This window comes from Pristiophorus japonicus, chromosome 6 (assembly GCF_044704955.1).
Source record: "Pristiophorus japonicus isolate sPriJap1 chromosome 6, sPriJap1.hap1, whole genome shotgun sequence".
NCBI lineage: Eukaryota > Metazoa > Chordata > Chondrichthyes > Pristiophoridae > Pristiophorus > Pristiophorus japonicus.
In genome coordinates this window covers 237,119,930-237,144,228 of record NC_091982.1, presented here as the reverse complement: position 1 = coordinate 237,144,228, position 24,299 = coordinate 237,119,930, and the positions used below count along the sequence as shown (strand labels likewise).

General features: G+C 46.8%; 1 protein-coding gene across 3 annotated transcripts in view; it reads left to right on the top strand.

Moving 5' to 3' along the window:
- Positions 1 to 5,019: 5,019 nt before the first annotated feature.
- The window catches only part of LOC139266004 (cysteinyl leukotriene receptor 1-like), a 41,619-nt gene continuing 22,339 nt past the window's right edge, over positions 5,020 to 24,299 (top strand). Inside the window, exons 1-2 of one of the 3 annotated variants that reach the window (XM_070883731.1) lie at positions 5,020 to 5,172; positions 17,302 to 17,473. The gene's annotated coding sequence lies outside the window, so the exon portion shown is untranslated. The remainder of the gene's footprint in view (positions 5,173 to 17,301; positions 17,474 to 24,299) is intronic. The other 2 variants (XR_011593670.1, XM_070883730.1) reach the window with 2 other exon arrangements.

The following is a 24,299-nucleotide window of genomic DNA, read 5'->3' as shown; positions in this document are numbered from 1 at the left end:
CCGGTATAAAAGGGGAAGCTCCACCCACCGTTTGCCTCTTGAGGTCTTGGTAATAAAGGTAACTGGTCACAGAGTGACCTTCTCTCAAGTATGGGCCTCATGTGCATTTATACTCTATAGTAAGGACATATTACCTTCAATAGCAAGATCGTCCTTCCACAGATTAGGAGACCAAACTGAACACAATATTTCAGGCGAGGCCTCACCAAGGCACTGTACAACTGCAGTAAGACCTCCCTGCTCCTATACTCAAATCCCCTAGCTATGAAGGCCAACATACCATTTGCCTTCTTCACCACCTGCTCTACCTGCATACCAACTTTCAATGACTGATGTACCATGACACCCAGATCTCATTGCACCTCCCCTTTTCCTAATCTGCCGCTATTCAGATAATATTCTGCCTTTGAGTTTTTGCCCCCAAAGTGGATAACCTCACATTTATCCACATTATACTGCATCGCCATGCATTTGCCCACTCACCTAACCTGTCCAAGTCACCCTGCAGCCTCTTAGCATCCTCCTCACAGCTCACACTGCCACCCAGTTTAGTGTCATCTGCAAACTCGGAGATATTACACTCAATTCCTTCATCTAAATCATTGATGTATATTGTAAATAGCTGGGGTCCCAACACTGAGCCCTGAGGCATCCCATTTGTCACTGCCTGCCATTCTGAAAAGAACTCATTTATCCTGACTCTCTGCTTCCTGTCTGCCAACCAGTTCTCTATCCACTTCCGTACATTACCCCCAATACCATGTGCTTTAATTTTGCACACAATCTCTTGTTTGGGACGTTGTCAAAAGCCTTTTGAAAGTCCAAATACACCACATCCACTGCTTCTCCCTTGTCCACTCTACTAGTTACATCCTCAAAAAATTCTAGAAGATTTGTCAAGCATGATTTCCCTTTCATAAATCCATGCTGACTTAGACCGATCCTGTCACTGCTTTCCAAATGCACTGCTATTTCATCTTTAATAATTGATTCCAACATTTTCCGCTAACTGATCTATAATTACGTTTTCTCTCTTCCTCCTTTTTTAAAAAAGTGGTGTTACATTAGCTATTCTCCAGTCCATAGGAACTGATCGCAGAATGGGAGTCAGGACTGACCTTGAGGCCTTGCTGCACCACAATTTATCGAAAGTCTTTTTGCTCATTATGGACTGACTCGCACCCGTGTCTAGCTCCATTGACACTGGGAGTCCATTTAATTCAACCTTCAGCATTATCGGAGGATACTTTGTGGTAAATGTGTGCACCCCATATACCTCTGCCTCCTCAGTCTGAGGCTCAGGTTCGTCGTGATCCGCTGCAGATCTGTCCTCCTCTGCAACATGGTGATTTGCAGGATTAGCAGGTTCTGCAGCTCGCTTGCATATACATTGGAGGTGTCTCATTGTTCCACAGCCCTTGCAAACGTATCCTTTGAAGCGGTATGAAAGGAAGCAATGATCACCTCAACAGCGCCAGCAAGATGTTAATGGCCTTGCATTCACCACCTTTGATGGTGGACTCTGAGACATCTGCAGACGTGCAGCTGCAGGCATGTGAGTCCTGCCCTGTACATTACGATTCAAAAACAGCGTTATTTTGTTCACAGTAATTGCAACAGCACTCATTTGCTGAGAGATTTGTTTTAGTATTGTCACTAGTGGCGATGAACTCCTGGGCTATCGCTATGGCTTTACTCAAGGTTGGGGTCTCTACCGCCAAAGTTTGCTAAGTATTACTTCATGGCCAATGCCAAGTACAAAGAAGTCCCTGAGCATGTGCTCCAAGTGTCCTTCAAATTTGCAATGTCCTGCAAGGCGTCTTAGCTCGGCGACGTAGCTCGCCACTTCCCGGCCTTCAGACCTCTTGTACGTGTAGAACCGGTGCCTCGCCATCAGAATGCTTTCCTTTGGGCTAAGATGCTCCCAGGCCAGTGCGCACAAACCATCATATGATTTCTCCGTGCGTTTCGCTGGAGCAAGCAGATTTTTCATGAGGCCATACGTTGGTGCCCCGCAAATGGTGATGAGGATCGCCCTTCATTTAGCAGTGTTTGCTTCTCCTTCCAGCTCATTGGCCACGAAGTATTGGTCGAGTCGCTCCAGGAAGGTTTCCCAATCATCTCCCTCCGAAAATTCCTCCAGGATGCCCATGGTCTCTGCATTGTTGCAGTGGGGTTCATTATCTGTATCTTGTTGCCAGTTGTTATATCTTGCATAAAGAATCTGACCAGATACTGTGAGCTCAAAGCAACGAGTGACCGTAGTCCTTTATTCAGGTCTCCAGAGTGCCCCTCCAGCCTGTGAGGCCTACTTATGTATACATGCTCCCAAGGGATTGTGGGATCCCTTGGGACTGCAGGGGATGAACCCTCTGGTGGTTAAACAATGTATTTACAGGTTTACATATAAAACACCTTGAAAGTCCCGTAATACAAACAAGGAGTCTTCGGCTGATGGGCCACTGATCAAGCGAGATTAGCACGCAATTGACCATCTGGTAATTCAGGACATAAATATGAGAGTCGTGAGATATACGTTTTTGCAGTCAAGAGCGAGCCCTTGGTTGTGTCACCGAGATGAGGCACTCAGGACAAGGTAAGTCCGACCAGCACTTGGGTCTGGGTTGCATGAAAAGGGAGCCCTGAGGTATTTACTCTGTATGTACCTGCCCACGCTCCAACCAGCGACCTGGACCTTGGTGACGTCCAATGCTGTCGCCCTTTTCACAGCCGTCGCCCTCCTGAACAGGCTCCCGCTGCACCTTGAAGTGGTACGCTCCATGCTGATCCTTTGAAGGCCCCGACCTGCTGATGGTCCTTGCAGGTCAGGGTGGCCGCGCAGAATGCCAGGTCGGGCTCCACACTGCTCCTTTCAAGCGAAGTGAAGGGAAACTTTCCACTGGACCAAGACCTAGCTCTGTCAAGCCCATGTGGTGGCTGGTGTGCAACGGCCATCACACGTTAAAAAAATCCACGCACAGGCATCTTCCACTCTTCAGGATGTAGTTCAGGATCCTTCATTGAAACAACTGTGAACTCATCCCTTTTTGGCGTGGAAGCAAGTCATCCTCGAAACGAGGGACCACCTATGATGGTGATGACTCTGCATGTGTTGCGCTGAATTGTATTTAACTAAGTTTAATCATTGCCTCGGTGTAGGATTTAACTTTAGTTACACAAATAAAGGTCTCCATGGTTAATCCGACATTGTGTGTATGTGTCTATCATTCCCGGAGTCACGAACACTGTTAACGTAGGGTAAAGGCACGTTCCTTTTTACCTACAGGTCACTGTTGCAATGTAAGAAACAGAGCAGCCAATTTGTCCACAGCGAGCTCCCACAAAGAGCAATGTGATAATGACCAGGTAACCTACTTTTTAGTGATGTTGTTTGAGGGTTAGCTCCCTGGAGGGGGCAGCAGGGGGAACTCCCCTGCTCTTCTTCGAAATGGTAACACGCAATGCTTCCTATGTTGCAACAGTGACAACACTTCAAAAAGTACTTAATTGGCTGTAAAGCACTTTGGGACGTCCGGTGGCCTTAAGTTTCTTTAATTTTATTTTGGGGTGCATTACGGGGAAGCGCGGCCCGTTCAAAATACTGCGCATGCGTTGGTTTCCCCATTTAAAAGCCAGTGAGCCATCTGCATGGGGGTTCCAGAGCACTGCATAGCTTAAAGGAACATTAGTGCTATGGGATCTTTTACATCCAGACATCTCCTTGCAGTTCAACGCCTCATCTGAAAGACGGCACCTCCGACAATGCTGCACTCCCTCAACACTGCATTGTGTCAGAGGTGTGTCAGTGGGTAGCACTCTCGCCTCTGAGTCAGAAGGTTGTGAGTTCAAGTCCCACTTCAGGGACTTTGAGCAAAAAAAAATCTAGGCCGACACTTCAGTGCACTGCTGAGGGAGCGCTGCACTGTCGGAGGTGCCGTCTTTCAGATGAGATGTTAAACCCAGGCCATGCCTGCTCTCTCCAGTGTACGTAAAAGATCCCATGGCACTATTTCGAAGAAGAGCAGGAGAGTTATCCCCGGTGTCCTAGCCAATATTCATCCCTCAATCAACCTAACAAAAAAAACATAGATTAACTGGTCATTATCACATTGCTTTTTGTGGGAGCTTGCTGTGCACAAGTTGGCTGTCACATTTCCCACATAACAACAGCGACTGCACTCCAAAAGTACTTCATTGGCTGTAAAGCATTTTGAGACGTCCGGTGGTCGTGAAAGGCGCTATATGAATGCAAGTCTTTCTTTCTTTTTGCATTGGGGTTGTCAAGCACTGCCTCAGTACTGTGTGCCCTCAGTATAGCATTGGGATGTCAGCCAGGACTTTGTGCTCCAGTCTCATGGAGCGGGACTTGAACCCACAAACTAGTGAATCAGAGGCAAGGTTGCTTCCCAGTGTAGCCACAACTAACACATAAATCTGATTCTCCCCCCACACCACCAATCCAAGGCCTAGGTTTAAAAAATGAAGAAAAAGCCACAGAGAAATTAAAAAGCAGAACTTGAACTGCGAACAGAACAGCGTAAGATTCGTCGACAGCTGTCATTCCTTATTAGGCTAAAAAGAGTGAAACTGAACTGAGAAGAACGTGTAAAGAAAAGCTGCAAGTATCGTTCCTCAGCAGGCCTTGTGAAATTTTGTTTACTGCCCGTCTTATTTGTCTGGAACCTGCCTCAGTTTTATTTTCGCTGCTGGTAAATTTGACTCAAAATGGAGTGACTTTTTTTAATCATGATGCGTGGAGTTTGAGGTCAAGCCTGCGTGATATCTACTGCCAATAAGGAATAACTCAGCGATGTGTTTTAACTCTGAAAGAAAAAGAATCGCCTGTCTGGCTAGTACTGGACATGAATCAGTCTGTGCTTTCGGCACTGAGCTGTGAATGTTAAGTGCGTGTTTTTTCACAATTCACTAGTTTTCCTTCAGCTCCCTGCAGCATATGGTACTCTTGATATGGTGTACCTTAAGAACTGTTGCTGTGTGTGTGCTGATGCTGTGTGGGTGGAGACTGCACTGATGACGACACTGCTATTACTCAGATAAATAGTGGTGCAAAACCATTCTGAGGTGGAAGTGGAGCTGTAATCGATGTGGAGCAGGGCAGACGTCAGTCAGCTGCTGCCCAACATATCTGTTCACTTGGAGACAATCTGAAATGTGAGTGTTGTCTTTTTGCACTGTGTTGAATATACCGTAACGTTAAGTAGGCCGCATATTTGAACTTGGGTCGGTGACCTTTTGCCATCTATTCTGACGAAAGGTCATCAACCTGAAACGTTAACTCTGTTTCTCTTTCCACAGATGCTGCCCGACCCGCTGAGTATTTTCAGCATTTTCTGATTTTATTGTTGATTAACTTGTTTTACTGATTGCTGGCCGCTGGTGGCTAACACTGATCATAGAATGATTGAATCTTACACCAGAGAAGGAGGCCATTCGGCCCATCGTTCCTGTGCCGGCTTTTTGAAACAGCCATCCAATTAGTCCCCCTCTCCTGCTCTTTCCCCAAAGCCCAGCAAATTTTTCCCTTTCAAGCAGATATCGAATTCTCATTTGAAAGTTTCTATTGAATCTGCTTCCGCCACCCTTTCGCGTTCCAGATCGTAACAAGTTCTGCTCTTCACCCCCTCTGGTTCTTTTGCCAACTGTCTGAAATCTGTGTCCATTGGCAACTGACCCCCCCCAACCAGTGAAGACAGTTTCTCATGTCGAAGCTCAGGTGAAGTCGTCTTTGTTTCCAAACCTCAGTGTTCCTCACCATTCAATGTTCTGGGAGCCTGTAGTTTGTCATATTCTGTCCTTCCCAGAAAGTGTAAGATTTGTGTTGAAATTGCAATTTAAGCAACAAAGGATTTAACCCACATTGCATGGTGCGTCATTGTCAGCTTGCTGTGACCCAGTTATTTTGAACGGGCTATCTGTTACGGTAAATAAGCAGAGCGAAGGGTTCCATACAAATGGCTCGATATCGACACAGCTCCAACACAAACCCTCCCAGCTGTTAGATTGCATTGTGAAGATTACTTCGAACATTTTACATTGGGAAAACTGGACAACAGGCCAAAACTTGCAGTGAAACGAGCTGGTGTGTAGGAGGGAGAGCAGATCATCGAAAACTACGACACAAAAGGACGCCATTCGGCCCATCGTGTCTGTGCTCGAAAAAGAGCTATCCAGCCTAATCCCACCTTCCAGCACTAGTTCCGTAGCCCTGTAGGTTATAGCTCTTTAAGTGCATATCCAAGTACCTTTTAAATGGGGTGAGGGTTTCTGCCTCTACCACCCTTTCAGGCAGTGAATTCTAGACCCCCACCAGTGTTCTTCCTTATCTCCCCTCTAATTCTTCTATGAACTACTTTAAATCTATGCCCCCTGGTTATTGACCCCACTGCTAAGAGAAATAGGTCCTTCCTATCCACTCTATCTAGGCCCCTCATAATTTTATAAACCTCAATTAAATTTCCCCTCAGCTTCCTCTGTTCCAAGGAAAACAACCCCACTATATCCAATCTTTCTCCATAGCTAAAGTTTTCTGTCCTGGCAACATCCTTGTAAATCTCCTCTGTACCCTCTCTGGTGCAATCACATCCTTCCTGTAATGTGCTGACCAGAACTGCATGCAGTACTCCAGCTGTGGCCTAAATAGTGTTGTATACAGTCCTAGCATAACCTCCCTGCTCTTGTATTCTATGCCTCACCTAATAAAAGAAAGCATCCATATGCCTTTTTAACTAACTTATCGACCTGTCCTGCTATCTTTAAGGATCTGTGGACATACACTCCAAGGTCCCTCTGTTCCTCCACACCTCTAAGTATCCTCCCATTTATTGTGTATTCCCTTGCCTTGTTGTCCCTCCCTAAATGCATTACCTCACACTTTTCCCAGATTGAATTCCATTTGCCACTTTTACACCCTGCTGACCAGTTCATCGATATCTTCCTCAGTCTAAAGTTTTCCTCCCCACTGTCAACCACACAACCAATTTTTGTATCGTCTGCAAATTTCTTGATTTGAACCATCCGAGCCAAGACGAAGTGCGGTTCACGGTTAGATGACGCCAACTTTGGCCTCTGAGGGACCTTTGACTGCGGGAGCAAGCGAAGGCCGAGTGAGGTCGGGAGTGTCACAATCTCGAGGTCCTGGTAAAGAATGCTTTAAGAGTACAGCTAGCATCAGCCGCACCGACCGGGATTGTTGCAAGGGCCTTGGGACATTTTCCCATGCCAGAGGCGCTATATGAATTGTTGGAGCGTCTACTCAGATATATCGATTAGCGACAGGCTTCAAATTCTCCTGATTTTCCTGTGCTCTGACACGAGAACAGGGCTTAATTATGTGTGGCGTCAATCCATTGGTAACATCACACTTGGCTGCACCATTATGTGAGGCTACTTAATATAGACAAAGAGAAAGACTTGCAATTATATCGTGCCTTTCCCGACCTTTGGACGTCCTAGAAACATAGAAACATAGAAACATAGCAACATAGAAAATAGGTGCAGGAGTAGGCCATTCGGCCGTTCGAGCCTGCACCACCATTCAATACGATCATGGCTGATCATTCCCTCAGTACCCCTTTCCTGCTTTCTCTCCATACCCCTTGATCCCTTTAGCTGTAAGGGCCATATCTAACTCCCTCTTCAATATATCCAATGAACTGGCATCAACAACTCTCTGCATTAGGGAATTCCACAGGTTAACAACTCTCTGAGTGAAGAAGTTTCTCCTCATCTCGGTCCTAAATGGCTTACCCCTCATCCTTAGACTGTGACCCCCAGTTCCGGACTTCCCCAACACTGGGAACATCCTTCCTGCATCCAACCTGTCCAGTCCCGTCAGAATTTTATATGTTTATATGAGATCCCCTCTCATTCTTCTAAACTCCAGTGAATACAGGCCCAGTCAATCCAGTCTCTCCTCATATGTCAGTCCTGCCATCTCAATCAGTCTTTTGAACCTTCGTTGCATCCCCTCAATAGCAAGAACGTCCTTCCTCAGATTAGGAGACCAAAACTGAACACAGTATTCCAGGTGAGGCATCACCAAGGCCCTGGAAGACCTCCCTGCTCCAATACTCAAATCCCCTAGCTATGAAGGCCAACATGCCATTTGCCTTCTTCACAGCCTGCTGTACCTGCATGCCAACTTTCAACGACTGATGTACCATTACACCTCCCCTTTTCCTAACCTGCCGCCATTCAGATAATATTCTGCCTCAGTGTTTTTGCCACCAAAGTGGATAACCTCACATTTAACCACATTATACTGCATCTGCCATGCATGTGCCCACTCACCTAACCTGTCCAAGTCAACCTGCAGCCTCTTAGCATCCGTCTCGCAGCTCACACCGCCACCCAGCTTAGTGTCATCTGCAAACTTCGAGATATTACACTCAATTCCTTCATCTAAACCATTAATGTATAATGTAAATAGCTGAGGTCCTAAAGCACTTTACAGTCATTGAAGTACTTTTGAAGTGCAGTCCCTGTTGCAATGCAGTTGTACAGGGCCTTGGTGAGGTCAGACCTTGAATATTGTGTACAGTTTTGGTCTCCTAATCTGAGGAAGGACATTCTTGTTATTGAGGGAGTGCAGCGAAGGTTCACCAGACTGATTCCCGGGATGGCAGGACTGACATATGAAGAAAGACTGGATCGACTAGGCTTATATTCACTGGAATTTTGAAAAATGAGAGGGGATCTCATAGAAACATATAAAATTCTGACGGGATTGGACAGGTTAGATGCAGGAAGAATGTTCCCGATGTTGGGGAAGTCCAGAACCAGGGATCACAGTCTAAGGATAAGGGGTAAGCCATTTAGGACCGAGATAAGGAGAAATTTCTTCACTCAGAGATTTGTGAACCTGTGGAATTCTCTACCACAGAAAGTTGTTGAGGCCAGTTCATTAGATATATTCAAAAGGGAGTTAGATGTGGCCTTTACAGCTAAAGGGATCAAAGAGTATGGAGAAAAAGCAGGAAAGGGGTACTGAAGTTGCATGATCAGCCATGATCGTATTGAATGGTAGTGCAGGCTCGAAGGACCGAATGGCCTACTCCTGCACCTATTTTCTATGTTCTAGGTTTCTAATAGGAACCGGAGCATAGTGGTAATGTTAATGGTCCAGTAATCCAGGGGCCTGGACCAATAATCTGAGAGACAAGAGTTCCAATCGTACCATGGCTAGAGAATTTAAATTCAGTTAAATAAATCTAGAATAAAAAGCTAGTGTGACCATGTAACTACCAGATGGTTGTAAAACCCATCTGGTTCACTCAGGCCCTTTAGGGAAGGATATCTGCGTGGTCTGGCTGACATGTGACTCCAGACCCACAGCAACGTGGTTGATTCTTAACTGCCCTCGCAAGTCACTCAAAGGGCAATTAGGGATCGGCAATAAATGCTGGCCTTGCCAGTGATGTCCACATCCTGTCAATGAATAAAAAAAAACATGGCAGCCAATTTGCACACAGCAAGCTCCCACACACAACCACATGAAAATGATTGGCTTCAGATTTTCCTGGCTTTTCTGTGCTCTGACACAACATCAGGGCTTAATTATGTGTGGTGTCAATCCATTGCTAATTTGTTTTCGTGATGTTGGTTGAGGCCTAATTATTAGCTGGGCCATCCCATGCAGCACTGAGGGAGTGCTACACTGTTGGAGGTACCGTCTTTCAGATGAGATGTTAAACCGAGGCCCCGTCTGTGCTCTCAGGTGGTCATAAAAGATTCCACAGCACTATTGCAAAGAAGAGCAGGGGAGTTATCCCCTTGGCAAAAGAACGCCCATACCGAAAACTTCATCGCAATGCTTTGTGATGTGAGTTTTTGCTTTTTAGCTGAGCTGTCTGATTTGCACGCAGAACGCTTAGTGTCTAGTATCATGTAGTCAGCAGTACTTGAAGGTTGCCCTGGACTTCCTGAAACTTCAGAGATACTCGGCAAAAATATGGTCTCGTGGGGCAACAAAGTGTAGATCGATCTGTTAGCACCAATTTTTGCCTTTTTGTCCCTCTCCCCAATACCCTCTCATTTTCTGGCCTCTTCTGGCAGTTCTACTCTTGCTGAGATGCCGCATTCATTAACCATTTTTCACATGCGAAGCTAAAAAGTGAATGTCATCAGGCAATTCAACAAAGGGAAGCATCACCGCAAAAAGCCAACTCTGACCAAGTGACATTTAAAAACGTGCACTTTGTAGCAGGAGCACTTGGATATTCATCGCAAGTGGGACCCCAGCTGATCTCTCCCCTTCCTAGAAATTTAGAAGAATGAGAGGGGATCTCATAGAAACATAAAATTCTGACGGGATTGGACAGGTTAGATGTAGGAAGAATGTTCCCGATGTTGGGGAAGCCCAGAACCAGGGATCACAGTCTAAGGATAAGGGGTAAGCCATTTAGGACCGAGATGAGGAGAAACGTATTCACTCAGAGAGTTGTGAACCTGTGGAATTCTCTTCTACAGAAAGTTGTTGAGGCCAGTTCATTAGATATATTCAAAAGGGCGTTAGATGTAGCCCTTACGGCTAAAGGGATCAAGGAGTATGGAGAGAAAGCAGGAATGGGGCACTGAAGTTGCATGATCAACTATGATCATATCGAATGGTGGTGCAGGCTCGAAGGGCCGAATGGCCTACTCCTGCCCCTATTTTCTATGTTTCTATGTTTCTAGCCCAGGGGAAGCGAGTGGGTGCCCCAGCTGATCTCTCCCCTTCCTAGCCCAGGGGAAGCTAGTGGGGCTTATCTGAGTGGGGCTTTTAGCTGAGTTTGGGTAACTCAGGCACAATCTGGGGAGCAGATCTGGGAACGTACTTGTCTGCCTTGCTTAGTTCCAGGCCACATGGGAGTTCCTACAATAAGTCTTAAATTAAGTTGACAACATGGGCGACTGAAACACCGATCACGTCATTGCAGCTTATTCTGTTAACTGACTTCACAGGTTCTCACCAGGCAACTGGACAATCAGCAACACCATTTTAAATGTTCGTGTCAAAACTATTTTGTTGTGTTTCACCTCGAACAGCCTCTGAGTCGGAAGGTCATGGGTTCAAGTGCCACTGCAGAGACTTGAGCACAAGCTCTAGGCTGAGACTCCCAGTGCGGTGCTGAGGGGGCACTGCACTGTCAGAGGTGCTGTCTTTCAGAGGAGATGTTAAACCGAGGCTACCGTCTGCCCTCTCAGGGGGGGCGTAAAAGATCTCACAGCACTAAGAAGAAGAGCAGTGGAGTTCTCCCCGGAGTCCTGGCCAATATTTACCCCTCAACCAACATCAGTAAAGAAACAAATTGATCTGGCCATTATCACATTGCTGTTTGGGGGACTTTTGTGTGCACTAACTCCCATTACAACAGTGACTGTACTTCAAAACTGCTTAATTGGCTGTAAAGCGCATTATGTGAAAGCAAGATTGCAACAGTTAGTTGGCAGCTGGAACTAGGTACCTGAGTTATGTGGAGAGGCTGTAGGAGCTGGGAGTGTTTACAATGAAGAAAAGGGACCTTGCGGGGCGGGGGAGGATCTTATAAAAAACGTGAAAAGATTGTAAAGGGCGTAGAAAACATAAACATCAGAGAGGTTAAAAAGAGGTCACCACATTCTGCATAGGGTGGTGAATGTGTGAAAGGAGATAGTGGAGGCAAATTCGAGAGATAGTCAAATAAGTGCCTGCTGTGAAATTTGATAGAGGGTTATGAGATGTATTTTAACATAAGAACATAAGAAATAGGAGCAGGAGTAAGCCATTCGGCCTCTCGAGCCTGCTCCACCATTCAATAATATCACAGCTGATCTGATCATGGACTCAGCTCCACATCCCTGCCCGCTCCTCATAACCCTTTACTCCCTTATCGCTCAAAAATCTGTCTATCTCCTCTTTAAATATATTCAATGACCCAGCCTCCACAGCTCTCTGAGGCAGCAAATTCCACAGATTTACAACCCTCTGAGAGAAGAAATTCCTCCTCATCTCAGTTTTAAATGGACGGCCCCTTGTTCTGGGACTATGTCCCCTAATTTTAGTTTCCTCTATGAGTGGAAATATCTACTCTGCATCCACCTTGTCGAGCCCCCTCATTATCTTATATGTCTCAATAAGGTCACCTCTCATTCTTCTGAACTCCAATGTGTATAGGCCCAACCTACTCAACCTATGTGGGATATGAAATTTCCTAGGCACTGGGACCAGTTAGATAGGCGCATGCTCCTACGTTGACAGAACAAAATGGGGCCTTTTTCTTTTAAGGTTATTTTTCGCCAAATTATTTGTCTCCCAAGCCACACACCATGCATAACTAAGTGAATTTAAAATATTGTATTATTGCCGCCACATTGAAATGTCTGAACACCTTCACACAGAATCAAAGAAACTTACAGCACAGAAGGAGGCCATTCAGCCCATCGTGCCGATGCCGGCTCTTTGATAGTCCCAAATCCCCGCTTTTTGCCCGTAACCCTGTAAGCTCCTCACCCTCCAGCACCTGTCCAACTCCCTATTAACATTATTGATGGAATCAGTTCCCACCACCTTTTCAGGTCGAGCGTTCCAGATCCCCACAACTCCCTGAGTGAAAACATTTCTCCCCATCTCCCCTCTAGATCTTTTGCCAATGATTTTGAACCTGTGGCCTCTGGTTATTGACCCACGCGCCTGAGGGAATAGTTTTTCTCTATTTACTCCACCAAAACCGAACTGACCTTTCCAACCTCTCCTCATAACTGAAATCCCTCATCCCTGGTAGCATCCTGGTAAACCTCCTCTGCATAGAATCATAGAAATTTACAGCACGGGAGGAGACCATTTTGGCCCATCGTGTCCGTGCCGGCCGACAAATAGCTATCCGGCCTAATCTCACTTTCCCGCTCTTGGTCCGTAGCCCTGTAGTTTACGGCACTTCAAGTGCACATCCAAGTACTTTTTAAATGTGGTGCTCTTTCTCTTTCTAAAGTGTGATGCCCAGAATTGTCCACAATACTGCAGCTGAGGCCTAACCGATGATTTTTATAAAGTTCTTGTTCTTATGTCGACAATTGCTATTATGAAGGGTTTTGATGGAATAGAGAGAAACTGTTTCTTCTGGTGAGTGGGTCAGTAACCAGAGGACACAAATTTATGATAATTAGCAGAGGAACCAGCAGGAGGAGGAGATTTTTTTTTACACAGCGAGTTGTTATGATCTGGAAAGCGCTGCCTGAAAGGGTGGTGAAAGCAAATTCAGTAGTAACTTTCAAAAGGGAACTGTATATGTTACGTATCAAATAACTCCACGAGGCTAAGTACAGTGAGCTAGTTTAGGCATGACCTTACTCCAATGTATTTATTCTCAAAGTGATAATTCAACATGGCTGCCAACATTATATGCACGGCTTGCACGTGTCTGCCAGTGACCATTAGGACTCCGACAGTCGCGCCCTCTGGTGGCAAGTAAAACCCAGTTAACATATATAACAGTATATATACTTGAAAAGGAAACATTTACAGGGCTATGGGGAAAGAGCAGGGCAGTGGGACAAACTGGTAGCTTTCTCAAAGGGCCGGCACAGACACGATGGGCCGAATGGTCTCCTTCTGTGCTGCATGGTTCTATGATTCTATTAATGGCCCAGTGAGATGAATGATAATTTAATTAGCTTTTGGTAGTTTTGATTCAAGGTATGTTGGCCAAGGTACCAAAAAAAAACTCCCTGCTTGTCTTCAATTTGCCCACGGGACCGTCAACATCGACCAGAACTGGCCGACCGGATCTCAATTTAAACGAGGAACCCATTGCTTGCACTCTGTCCGAGAACAATCTGGGGTGACACTCTTTCTGACGTTCCGATGAGGAAGCATTTGGCCAACGTTCAGCAGGTCCCCACAGCAACGCAGTGGAAGTTGGCATTGCGGTTGTGTGGGAGTCACAGACATCAACGCATGTCACACCCGTCTGGTGCAGTCCATTGACACTTCAAGCCACTGCACTGAATGGTGAATGGGCCTCTGTCCAGAATAACCGCAACCCCATTGCTCTCTACATTGGAGCATTTTCTTCATGACTCAATGTCAGAAGAATATTTCTGCTTAAAAATATAAATCAAATGATAGTTCACTCAGTGATCTGGTGGAATAATTTGTAAAAATGAATTCCTTCCTGTTTAAAATATTGCAAAATCTTTTTTTTTCATTTGGACAAGGAGTGACTTTCAGACCTTACCCACGAGTTCTGCATTTGATGATGGTATAGGAAATTACACAAAACTGGATTCATTGCTCATCAGGTGTCAGCCATGTCACAGTTGATAGCATTTGGCATCTGAGGCACAGTTGTGGGTTCAAACACCAGTTCAGGGAACATTAGCACAGTGGTTAAGTCACTGGACTAATAACCCAGAAGCCTGAGCTAATCTGCTGCCCTTACCTGGGCTGGGCTTAGTTGTGCACTCCAACCCCACAGCAATGTGGTTGACTCTCAACTGTCCCCAGTTGTACCAAAATGCTACAAAGAAGGCAGCTCACCACCACCTACTCATGGGCAATTAGGGATGGGTATAAATGCTGGCCTTGCCAGTGATGCCCACATCCTGTGAATGAATTTTTAAAAATTAACACAAAAATCTAGATCCCATGGCACTATTTTGAAAAAGAGCTAGTGATTTCTCCCAAGGTCTTGGCCAATATTTGTCACTGTTGCAATGTAAGGCACACAGCAGCCAATTTGTGCACACCAAGGTCCCACAAACAGCAATGTGATTATGACCAGATAACCTGTTATTTTGTAGTGATGTTGGTTGAGGGATAATTGGGGGCTATCTTCGCTGTCATTGGGTGCCCTTTTTTTGGTGGCTGCCGATTTGTTTTGTTGCCGTAATCGGTAATTTGCAATTTTCCACATAGTATTGACTGTCAGCACCAGATTTTTTGACACCAGTTATTTTGGCGCTAGTCCGCGTTGAACAGGGATTCCGCACCATTTCTGGCCATTTATGCCAGTTTCCCCAACAAAGATATTTTTCAAAACGGTGCAGAGAGACCTTAGGTACCGTTGTAAAAAAGCCTACCTTAAGTTAAGGAAATCGGTGCTGGCCTGCTGAAATCCCAGGCCGAATTCCCTCCCCCCACCCCACTCCATGCCAATCCCGGGCCCAATGACTTCCCCCACTCCCGACCAATGCCGGGCCCAATGACCTCCCCCACTCCCGACCAATCCCGGGCCCAATGGCCTTCCCCGCTCCCAGCCAATCCCGGGCCCAAGGCCTCCCCCGCTCCCAGCCAATCCCGGGCCCAATGGCCTTCCCCACTCCCAGCCAATCCCGGGCCCAATGGCCTCCCTCGCTCCCGGCCAATCCCAGGCCCAATGACCTCCTCCACTCCCAGCCAATCCCAGGTCCAATGACCTCCCCCGCTCCCAGCCAATCCCGGGCCCAATGGCCTGTCCCACTCCCAACCAATCCCGGGCCCAATGGCCTCCCCCACTCCCAGCCAATCCCAGGCCCAATGACCTCCCCCACTCCCAGCCAATCCCGGGTCCAATGACCTCCCCCGCTCCCGGCTAATCCCGGGCCCAATGGCCTCCCCCGCTCCCGGCCAATCCCGGGTCCAATGACCTCCCCCACTCCCGGCTAATCCCGGGCCCAATGGCCTCCCCCGCTCCCGACCAATCCCAGGTCCAATGAGCTCCCTCACTCCCGGCCAATCCCGGGTCCAATGGCCTAACCCTTTCCCGGCCAATCCCGGGCCCAATGGCCTCCCCCGCTCTCAACTAATCCCGGGCACAATGGCCTCCTCCGCTCCCAACCAATCCCGGGCCCAATGGCTTCCTCCGCTCCCGACCAATCCGGGGCCCAATGGCCTCCCCCGTTCCTGGTCAATCCTGGGCCCAATGGCCTCCCCCGCTCCCGGCCAATCCCGGGAAGAATGGCCTCCCCTGCTCCCGGCCAATCCCAGGCCCAATGGCCTCCCCCGCTCCCGACCAATCCCAGGGCCAATGGCCTCCTTTGCTCCCGGCCAATCCCGGGAAGAATGGCCTCCCCTGCTCCCGGCCAATCCCAGGCCCAATGGTCTCCCCGCTGCGGATTTCATTACATTTTCTGGGGCTGTGCTAATTGAAATACTTATGGCAGCTTGATCCGGGGCGAGGTGGGGATGGATGATAGGAAAATGCAATCCTTGGACCCTTGTAACAGCAGAGCAGCTGAAGAGGCATACAATTAAAAAAAACTTGTCTCTGCAAGATTTAAACTTATTTTTTTTAACTACATATTTTATAACACATGTATTCACTAGATTAACTTTTATATCTTTAAATGCCCTTATTAAAGTTCTTATATGACGGCCTCCACCACTCCCAAAAGCCTGCCATTGATTCCATTCATGAAAGGGGCTTTTTAAACTTTAAATGACTTTCTGCACACCACAGCAAAGCTGGATGCCATTAATATGCTTGTTAAACAATGGGTAGATCAATTTAATGTTCTCAAACTTTTCCATGAAACGTGATCAACACATCACCACATCAAGCTGTTCCTGCTAGAATTAGTGGCGGTGGGGGGAAATTGATAGTTTACTGAACCGTTCAACATAATCTCTAACCTGACCTTGTGCAGGATGCATCAAGTTAGGCGGCATAAGGAGTTATTCTATTTTGTTCATGTCTGCTTTTTTGCAACATGATTCCCTTTCTCTGACATATATGTGATGTTTTTTTCCCAGCACATGTGCAGTGATTTTTCAACGCACACTACAAGCTCCGCCTCCAAAATTGTCTTCAGGGAGCGCGGCACTAAAAATAACGTCTGCTTTGTGGAAAGTACCGTTGTTTTTTAGCGCAAACGGCGGGGGGGGAAACATACGTTATCGTACGTGGCGGCAAAAATCGTGAAGGTGGAAAATCGGGGCCAAATATTGGCCAGGACACTGGTGAGAATTCCCCTGCTCTTTTTTTGAAATAGTGCAATGGGAATTTTTATGTCCACCTAAGAGGGCAGGCGGTTCCTCGGTTTAACATTTCGTCCAAAAGGCAGCATAGCATGCCCGACAGTGCAGCACTCCCTCGGTACTGCATTAGCGTGTCAGCCATAGATTTTCTGCTTAAGTCCCTGAGTGGGGCTTAAATCCACAACCTTCTGACTCAGAGGCAAGACTGTTACCACTAAGCCATGACTTCATCACACTGTTATTGTAATAGAATGTCATTTTAGGCCTTCACCACACGTGCCCCTGCTAACCACGGAGCCGAGAAGCAGAAGTCAGCGGTATGATCTTATTTGAAATATCTAAATTATTTCCTGCTGCCTCTTTTCCAGCAAACGCTATCCTTCACTTAGTACAATCTGCTCCTTGGTCAGCATCTCGCGAGGGGACCATCCATGTTGACCAGCACGTCCGAGAGCTGAAAGCGAACAGAAGAAACGTTAACATCACCGAACAGCAGAGGACATCAGTGTGACCTGGACCTGAAGTCCTAAGAATTACGAGGTGGGTGATTTCAACTGAAGTCATTGATAGTAAGATATTCAAGATATGAGGCTGAAGATGAAATACCTCAGCGGCACTCTCAGATCACAAGACCAATATTGATGAGGAAGGCCATATGACTCTTCCTTGCTCATGGAGAAAAATCCTGCAGCCCTCCTCTTCCTCCATCCTTCCCTCCCCTAGCCGATTCTTAGTTTTGGTCTCCTAATCTGAGGAAGGACATTCTTGTTATTGAGGGAGTGCAGCGAAGGTTCACCAGACTGATTCCTGGGATGGCAGGACTGACATATGAGGAGAGAGTTCAGAAGGATGAGGGGTGATCTTAAAGAAACATTTAAAATAATGAAAGGGATAGACAAGATAGAGGCAGAGAGGTTGTTTCCACTGGTAGGGGAGACTAGAACTAGGGGGCACAGCCTCAAAATACGGAGGAGCTAATTTAAAACCGAGATGAGAAGGAATTTCTTCTCCCAGAGGGTTGTGAATCTGTGGAATTCTCTGCCCAAGGAAGCAGTTGAGGCTAGCTCATTGAATGTATTCAAGTCACGGATAGATAGATTTTTAACCAATAAGGGAATTAAGGGTTACGGGGAGCGGGCGGGTAAGTGGAGCTGAGTCCACGGTCAGATCAGCCATGATCTTGTTGAATGGCGGAGCAGGCTTGAGGGGCTAGATGGCCTACTCCTGTTCTGAATTCTTATGTTCTTATGTTCTTATGTTGAGACTGGATCGATTGGGCCTGTATTCACTGGAGTTTAGAAGGATGAGAGGGGATCTCATAGAAACATATAAAATTCTGACGGGACTGGACAGGTTAGATGCAAGAAGAATGTTCCCGATGTTGGGGAAGTCCAGAACCAGGGGACATCATCTTAGGATAAGGGGTAAGGCATTTAGGACTGAGATGAGGAGAAACTTCTTCACTCAGAGAGTTGTTAACCTGTGGAATTCCCTACCGCAGAGAGTTGTTGATGCCAGGTAATTGGATATATTCAAGAGGGAGTTAGATATGGCCCTTATGGCTAAAGAGATCAAGGAGTATGGAGAGAAAGCAGGAACGGGGTACTGAAGGAATGATCAGCCATGATCTTATTGAATGGTGGTGCAGGCTCGAAGGGCCAGATGGCCTACTCCTGCACCTATTTTCTATGTTTCTATGTTTCTATGTTAAAGGATTACAAGGTTGTTTTTCCTTCCGTTACCCTCTCCCCCCCGCCCCCGGCAGTCTGTTCCATGTGTTCTTTGCCCATTCAATAATCGTCCCAGTGGAATGATTTTCAAAATGGCTTCCACTTGCATCTGGAGATGGGCGGCTCACATGATGTAAAGCAGTCTGCAGCACGCTCGGCACTGGTTATCTGAGTTGCAATAACTGCCGATGGTTGTTGAGGGCCATGTATCTAATTAAATCCTGGCTTTCCATGCTCACCTTGAATGCTGAATCGCTTGCAATGTATCAGCACAGTCCAAGGGGAAGGTGATTGTAATTGGCCCGAAAAAACATCACCATCTGCTCAATGTCAGAACTGAATGGTTCACGTCATATGTGCCGAGCCTTCCGATGAATCCCGTCGGGACGACAATGTTTGTCCCGATCCCGTCAAACAGTGTAAGCTACCTGTGTACATGTGGGAATCAACGCCGCTGTTGCTGTGTAAACATAGATGCGAAGGCGAGGCACAGGCGATTCTGCGTGAGCATTAACGGTAAAGCGCCGCAAAAATTCAGGTTATGTGTCCCAAATTCAACTTAAACGTCCCTCGAAGGTTGAACACTGCGTTCTTCCATGATCCCCAGAAATGGCTTTGGGAGCTCATCCTCGTCGCCAAGATGTAACATATGTGGGTAGGATAGAGACATCATGAGTTGCTCGTACATGTACTTGCTTTATTAGGCCAGAAGCGAACCGAGCATGCTCATACCAAACCATGTGACAAACCATGTGATAATACATCACAGTGATAATTGGGGCAAGTGATTTGTGGTTCCCCCTTTCTCTGTTAGATTCTCCCCTGTCGGTACTATAATCTAATCAGCAGCGTGTTTAACAGTGCCGTTGCTCTACTTCTCTTCGCTCTGCCAGGGAGTGAAGGAAATTACTGGAAACATTGATGTGTTCAACTCACCGGCACCATTTAACATTAGAGTTTGAATTAAAGTGATAGCAAGCAGAGGGAACCTGATTGCGTGCTGATTGCGTCAGTCACTACTACTATTAGACTAACACGGCAAATGGAATATAATGTGGAGAAATGTGAAGTTACCCACTTTGGTAGGTAAAATAGAGAAGCAGAGTATATTTTAAATGGTGAGAGATTGGGAAGTGTTGGTGTTCAGAGGGACCTGGGTGTCCTTGTACATGAATCACTGAAAGTTAACATGCAGGTACAGCAAGCAATTAGGAAAGCAACTGGTGTGTTGGCTTTTATTACAAGAGAATTTGAGTATAATGCCACAGTGTGCGAGAGGGGTTGGGGTGTTCTTGGGTTAGGGCTAAAGCACGTTGTTACTACAGAGTCGAGGGTCTTTACGCTGTATCTGGTTTTGATTTACTTGACCCAGGTGTGTTTGATGCTGATACTGGGGGCTCGATGTTTCCTATCGAGGGGGAGAGAGGCGGGCGATGTCCGAGGTGGACGGCGACCCCACTCCTGGCTCCATGCCAGATTCCCCCACGACTTTCCCCTGATAGAGCTTGTTAAACCCGCCATGTGAGGTTTCCGGCCAATTAAAAGGAAGAGGGTCTGATGACGTCATCTGATGACGTGTCATCAGCCAGTTGCCTTTAAGGGACATAGAAACCTAGAAACATAGAAAATAGGTGCAGGAGTAGGCCATTTGGCCCTTCGAGCCTGCACCACCATTCAATATGATCATGGCTGATCGTGCAACTTCAGTACCCCATTCCTGCTTTCTCCCTATACCCCTTGATCCCTTTAGCCATAAGGGCCACATCTAACTCTCTTTTGAATATATCTAATGAACTGGCCTCAACAACTTTCTGTGGTAGAGATTTCCACAGGTTAACAACTCTCTGAGTGAAGAAATTTCTCCTCATCTCGGTCCTAAATGGCTTACCCCTTATCCTTAGACTGTGACCCCTGGTTCTGGACTTCCCCAACATCGGGAACATTCTTCCTGCATCTAACCTGTCTAAACCCGTCAGAATTTTAAATGTTTCTATGAGATCCCCTCTCATTCTTCTAAATTCCAGTGAATATAAGCCTCGTCGATCCAGTCTTTCTTCATATGTCAGTCCTGCCATCCCGGGAATCAGTCTGGTAACCTTCGCTGCACTTCCTCAACAGCAAGAATATCCTTCCTCAGATTAGGAGACCAAAACTGTACACAATATTCAAAGTGTGGCCTCACCAAGGCCCTGTACAACTGCAGTAAGACCTCCCTGCTCCTATATTCAAATCCTCTCGCTATGAAGGCCAACATGCTATTTGCCTTCTTCACCGCCTGCTGTACCTGCATGCCAACTTTCAATGACTGATGAACCATGACACCCAGGTCTCATTGCACCTCTCCTTTTCCTAATCTGTCACCATTCAGATAATATTCAGCCTCAGTGTTTTTGTCACCAAAGTGGATAACCTCACAGTTATCCACATTATACTGCATCTGCCATGCATTTTGCCCACTCACCTAACCTGTCCAAGTCACCCTGCAGCCTTTAAGCATCCTCCTCACAGCTCACACCGCCACCCAGCTTAGTGTCATCTGCAAACTTGAAGATATTACACTCAATTCCTTCATCTAAATCATTAATGTATATTGTAAATAGCTGGGGTCCCAGCACTGAGCCCTGCGGTGCCCGATTAGTCACTGCCTGCCATTCTGAAAAGGTCCCGTTTATTTCTACTCTTTGCTTCCTGTCTGCCAACCAGTTCTCTATCCACATCAAAACATTACCCCCAATACCATGTGCTTTAATTTTGCACACTAATCTCTTGTTTGGGACCTTGTCAAAATCTTTTTGAAAGTCCAAATACACCACATCCACTGGTTCTCCCTTGTCCACTCTACTAGTTACATCCTCAAAAAATTTTAGAATATACATTTTGACAGTTGCGCTCTCAGTGTTCTGCAGCATTGAGGAGCTGCAAACACTGACAAGCACTGCACAGGGGTGCAGGCTGCATTTAGGCTCTCCCTGCTTATGGAGGTAGTCATAGCAGCATAGGTTCTCTACCCTTCCCATGGGTGGAAGAGACCTCCCCAGGACACCAACACAGCACATTGTACAGGGGGGCACAAGCAGGGATGTCGCAGAAAGGACCATGAAACGTTACTGCAAAGCCACACCCAACCTCATCCTGCTGTGTCACTCATCACATCCCCATCACTCTGCCTTCCCTACCCTACTCCTGCACATCCTTACTCACACCAACTTGCCTTGCACCTCCATCCATCCCTCTGTCTCTATCTAAATGTTCACATCTGCACCTCACCAGCCACCCCTCACACTCACCTTCATCCTCGTCCAATCATACCCACTAACAACACACAAGGATAGGCACTGGGGCCCTTTAGCCAATGTTCATGTATAGTTTATGTTGGTGTGGTGTCAAAATTGAAATCTTTATTTTCAACACTTTGCGTTGTTGGACAGATTTGTGGGTACCTTTGGAAGTGGCTTAGTGAGTTGCAGTGAATGGTGAGACATAAAGGTACCCCCTACAATGGTGATGAGTGTGAAAGGAATGGCTTGGGCATTGTAGGGATGCTTTATGGCGCTAGTGTGGGGTGGTACCAACCTGGCGCATCATGTGGCAGCCAGGGTATAAAGCGTCAAGTGAAGTAAATGTGGCCATGGTGAGGCCATCCCTGGTGTCCTGGGCAGCAATGTGGTCGGGTGCTGATGTCCTGGGTCCTGTGCAGCATCAGGTGGTTACGGAGAAGGTTGGTGTTGTTCTTTGTGTTACTGGTGTGCCTGGTGACGGTGTTGGGGCTGGCCGTTGTGAGATTCTGAGGACCAAGGTGAGATTTTTACAAGGAAATGGAATAGATGGCAGCAGAAGTTGAGATGGCAGAAGCGATCTGTCACTGGTGAGATAGATTGCTCCAAGGAGGTGACACTGGATAGAGAGTTCACTGCAAACACTTCAAATCTCCATAAAGCTGAAAAGCGTATTTCAAATCCTAAAGGCTACAGCTTCTAAAATTGGACAGCTGTGAAACAGCTTTTATACCACTTCTGCAGCTGTCAACTAGTCAAAGCAATAGAGAGTCACGGAGAACCCGACACACTTACCTGACATGATCCCCGAGGGACAGGAACCTCGTAAAAAGCTTGGTAAAATGGTTAGGACCTGGAAAAATGCCGAAAAGCAGTTTAACTATCTCAATTGCCTGACACACCGCTTAGTGCCGGGTCTGTAATCCGCAGGCAGAGCCGGCACTTGGGAAATTCACAAGGAAGCGGGTTCGAGCGGGCTTCCGCCCTGCTGTCAATCGCAGCCATTTTGACAGCGGGCCTGCCTCCAAACTCGCACTTGCAAGGCTGGGTGTCTGAAACAGGATGAATTCCATTCCCAGCATTAATCTTCCTCACCTTGTGTGCAATTTCTTTCTTTAAATAAATGTAATTCATTGATATGTCTGAGAGATGTGAGCAGACACTATAAAAACACTGTCTTCTAATATGGTCAGCCAAATAATCAATGGATTGTTCTGAATCACCTCCCCGTACCTTCACTTCCCCAAACACAACCTCATACACCTATACAACTCATTTATCAAAAAGAAAAGCAAGTAATAATTTCATTTAGATAGCTTCATTCAGGACATCCCAAAGCACGTTACAGCCAATGAAGTACTTTGAAGTGTAATAAAGTAGGAAATGCAGCAGCCAATTTTCATACAGGAAGGTCCCACAAACAACTGTGATAATGACCAGATAATCTGTTTTAGTGATGTTGATTGAGGGATAAATATTGGACAGGACAGCAGGGATAACTCTTTTTCGAAATAATGCCACAGAACCTTTTACGTCCACCTGAGAGCAGACGGGGCCTCGGGTTAACGTCCCCTCCGAAAGAAGTCACCTTCGACAGTGCAGCACTCCGTCCTGCAGTACTGCACTGAAGCGTCAGCCTAGATTAGGTGCTGGTGTCTCTGGATTGTGGCTTGAACCATGACCTTCTGACTCTGAGACTGAGCCACGGCTAACAGTAATCATCAGTCATAGGCAGACCCTCGGAATCGAGGAAGACTTGCTTGCACTCTAAAAATGAGTTCTTAGGTGACTGAACAGTCCAATACGAGAACCACAGTCCCTGTCACAGGTGAGACAGGCAGTCGTTGAGGGAAAGGGTGGGTGGGACAGGTTTGTCGCACACTCTTTCCCCTGCCTACGCTTGATTTCTGCACGCTCTATGCGATGAGACTCGAGGTGCTCAGCGTCCTCCCGGATGCACTTCCTTCACTTAGGGCGGTCTTTGGCCAGGGACTCCCAGGTGTCAGTGGGGATGTTGCACTGTATCAAGGAGGCTTTGAGGGTGTCCTTGAAATGTTTCCTCTGCCCACCTTTGGCTCGTTTGCTATGAAGGAGTTCCGAGTAGAGCGCTTGCTTTCGGAGTCTCATGTCAGGCATGCGAACAATGTGGCCTGCCTAGCAGAGTTGATTGAGTGTGGTCAGTATTTCAATGCTGGAGATGTTGGCCTGGTCGAGGACGCTAACATTGGTGCATCTGTCCTCCCAGGGGATTTGCAGGATCTTGCGGAGACATCGTTGGTGGTATTTCTCCAGCGACTTAAGGTGTCTACTGTACATGGTCCATGTCTCTGAGCCATTCAGGAGGGTGGTATTACTACAGCC